Here is a 4,074-nt window from a genome sequence, read left to right as displayed (position 1 = left end):
GTAAAAGGTCAGTATCACCCTAATACCAAAACCAGATAAAAATATCATAAGAAAACTAGAGACCAAGATCTCTCATTAGCTCAAATGCAAAATTCCTCAATAAAATATTCACAAGTTGAATTTGACAATGTATTTAAAAATATATATACTATGATCAAGTGGAATTTATCCCAGGTATGGAAAGCTGCTTCAAAACTTGAAAATCAATGAATATAATCCAACACATCAACAGGCTAAAAGAAAAGTCACATGATCATGACAATAGGTGCAGAGAAAGCATTTGACAAAATCTGACATTCATTCATGATAAAACTCTCAGTAAACTAGGAATAGAGGGAAACTTCCTCCACTTCATAAAGAATATCTACAAAAAACATATAGCTAACATTATATTTAATTGTGAGGAACTCAAAACATTCCTACAAAGATCAGGAACAAGGCAAGGATATCCCCTCTCACCATTCCCTTTCAACATTTTACTAGAATTTAAATAATGCAATAAGACAGGAAAAGGAAATAAAGTCATAGAGATTGGAGGGAAGAAATAAAATTATTTTATTCACAGATGATATCATCATACATGTAGAAAATCTGAAAGAATCAACAAAAAAACTCCTGGAACTGATTAACTGCAGAGGCAGAGGAAGAGAGGAGAGGCCTGGAGAACAAGAGCAAGTTGAAATCATTGCATAAGGATAAAATTTGTCAGTTTATGATCTTCATACAGTCTAGTCAAAAAACAGCAGTAAAGTTTTCTTTCTCAAAATGACTGGAAATTAGTTGTTGCAATAGATAATTTTTTCCCCAAATCCTGAACTTTATATATGAGAGAGTGTGAAAGGATCATTGAACAGGAAGAAGTTAGAATAACGATACAATAGATACAAGGTTTCTCAAGATGAAAATAAAATTGGAATAGATGATATACAACAGTCCTGTGATGACCTAGCACTAGAGCCAGCCAGCATTTGTGTGTTGATTGTTATGTGGAAGTTCAGAGCAGCAACAGAGTGCAAGCAAGTTTCCCAAACAGGAATTCATGGATGGTATGACATTGAAACCTGAAGGCCCAGATACCCAAGATGGAAAAAGAATCAAAAGAACCAGGATGATTTAAGGATTTTTACCAGTTTACTTTTAATTTTGCAATGAATCCAAGATAGAAAGGATTAGATCTAGAAATGGCCATTGCCTACTTGAACTTAGTGCTTAAGGAAGATTTAAATTCTTAGACTTATGGAATAAATCTTTGGTGGAATATCATAAATGATCAATATAAAAAGATATTTGGAATCTTCCTTTAGACATCAGTACAATGATTGCAGAGGACAATCTGTCAATTATGATGAAGAAAGAGCATGGCATGTTCTTACTGACAACTTTATGGAATTTGCCTGCCCTCAAATTGCTGGGATAAAATGTACAACAGTGTATCATAAAGGAACCTTCTAGAATGTATATAGTCTGTACAATAAATACAATGGAAAATTGCTGCCTGGACTGAACTGAAGATCAATCTGAAGAACTCAGACTGAGGGTTGTATCAAAATTTAAGGATATATCTTAGACTATATCATATTTCATTCTGATGGTCGTTTGGGCTTATCTTCTAGTCTGGGCTTATCTAAATATTTATAATTCCAATATTGTGGATTTCATCTTATATTTGTGGGCCATAATAGTTTATTCTCCTTTATAGGGTTTATGGTGATTATTTTGAAGTTTCCAATCTTGCATAAAGCACAATGCTGTCTTCATCAGAAAACAGTGGTGGGGGCACCTGGGTGGCTCAGTGGGTTAAGCCTCTGCCATGCTCAGGTCATGATCTCAGGGTCCTGGGATTGAGCCCCACATTGGGCTCTCTGCTCAACAGGGACCCTGCTTCCCCCTCTCTCTGCCTGCCTCTCTGCCTACTTGTGATCTCTCTCTTTATCAAACAAATAAATAAATAAAACCTTAAAAAAAAGTGGCTTAAGAATTAAACATATGAATATTTTAAAAAACCAAACTCCTGGAACTAATAAGCAATTATTACAAGGTACAATATTTGTTAAAAGATTTTATTTATTTATTTCACAGAGAGAGAGATCACAAGTAAGCAGAGAGGCAGGCAGAGAGAGAGGGGGAGGCAGGCTCCCTGCTGAGCAGAGAGCCTGATGCGGGGCTTGATCCCAGGACCCTGAGACCATGACCTGGGCCAAAGCAAAGGTTTAACCCACTGAGCCACCCAGGCACCTCAAGGTACAATATTAATATATAAAAGTCAATTATTCTCTTATATGTCATCAATGAACAAGTAGAATTTGAAACAGTACCATTTATATTAGCACTCCCCCAAATAAAGTACTTAGGTATAAATCTAACAAAATATAAATCTAGCCAGGTGATGGGTATTAAGGAGGGCATGTGTTGTGATGAACACTGGATGTTATAAGCAACCGATGAATCATTGAATACTACATTGAAGACTTAATGATGACTAACTGAACATAATAAAATATCTATATGAAGAAAACTAAAACACTCTGATGAATTAAAGAACAACTAAATAAATGGAGAGATATTCAGTGTTCATAGACAGAAAGACTCAATATTGTCAAGATCTCAGTTCTTTCCAAATTCATCTCTACATTCACTGCAATTCCAATCAAAATCCCAGGAAGTTATTTTGTGAACATTAACAAACTGAAGCTAAAGTTCATATGGAGAGAGAAAAGACACAGAATAGCCAACACAATATTTAAGGAGAAGAATAAAGTTGGAGGACTAACACTACCTGACTTAAAAACTTAATATAAAGCTACAGTAATCAAGACAGTGTGATATTAGCAAAAGAAAAGACAACTAGATCAATAGAACAGAATAAAGACCCCAGAAATATGCCCACATAAATAAATATAGTCAACTTATTTTTGACAAAGGAACAAAGACAATACAATGGAGCAAAGACACTCTTTTCAACAAATGGAACAACTATACACCCACATACAGAAAAATAAGTCTAGACACACACTTTATAACCTTCACAAAAATCAACTCAGAATGGATCATGAACCTAAATGTAAAATGTAAAATTATAAGATCCTAGAATATAACATAGGAGAAAATGTAAATGACCTTGGGTATGGTGATGTCTTTTTAGATACAACACCAAAGACACAATCCATGAAAGAAACAATTGATGAGCTAGACTTAATAAAAATTAAAAACTTCTGGGGCGCCTGGGTGGCTCAGTGGATCAAGCCGTTGCCTTCGGCTCAGGTCATGATCTCAGGGTCCTGGGATCGAGCCCCGCATCGGGCTCTCTGCTCCGCGGGGAGCCTGCTTCCTCCTCTCTCTCTGCCTGCCTCTCTGCCTACTTGTGATCTCTCTCTGTGTCAAATAAATAAAAATAAAATCTTTAAAAAAAAAATTAAAAACTTCTCCTTTGTGAAAAATCATGTCAAGAGAATGAAAAGACACTTCATAGACTGGGAGAAGATATCTGCAAAGACATATCTGATAAAGGACTATTATCTAAAATACACAAAGAACACTTCAAACTCAACAATAAGAAAAGAAACAACCCAGTTAAAAATTGGGCTCAAAACCCTAATAGACACCTCATCAAAGAAGATATCCAGATGGTAAATAAGCATAAGAAAATGTGCTCCACATCATAGAGCATCAGAGAAATGCAAATTAAAACGACAAGGTGATACTACTCTAACACCTATTAGGATGGTCAAAACTGGGAGCACTAACAACACCAAACGCTGATGAGGATGTGGAACCACAGGAACTCTCATTCCTTGATGGTAGGAATACAAAATGGTGCAAAGCAGTTTGGAAGACAGTTTGGCAGTTGCATGCTGCTTATAAAACTATGAAAAAATGTTGTTCATCATCATTAGCCATCAGGGAGATTCAAATTAAAACCACATTGAGATACCACCTGACACCAGTTAGAATGGCCAAAATTAGCAAGACAGGAAACAACGTGTGTTGGAGAGGATGTGGAGAAAGGGGTGTTACAGTTACACTGTTGGTGGGAATGCAAGTTAGTGCAGCCACTTTGGAGAACAGTGTGGAGAT

General features: G+C 36.0%; 1 pseudogene; it reads left to right on the top strand.

The window, feature by feature from the left end:
- The first annotated feature begins 697 nt into the window (after positions 1–697).
- On the top strand, positions 698–1,452 carry LOC123943497 (annotated as a pseudogene).
- The last annotated feature ends 2,622 nt before the right edge of the window (positions 1,453–4,074 follow it).

Source organism: Meles meles, chromosome 6, assembly GCF_922984935.1.
Source record: "Meles meles chromosome 6, mMelMel3.1 paternal haplotype, whole genome shotgun sequence".
Taxonomy (NCBI): domain Eukaryota; kingdom Metazoa; phylum Chordata; class Mammalia; order Carnivora; family Mustelidae; genus Meles; species Meles meles.
Note: the sequence above shows the minus strand (reverse complement) of the source record. Positions and strands in the feature narration are given on the sequence as shown.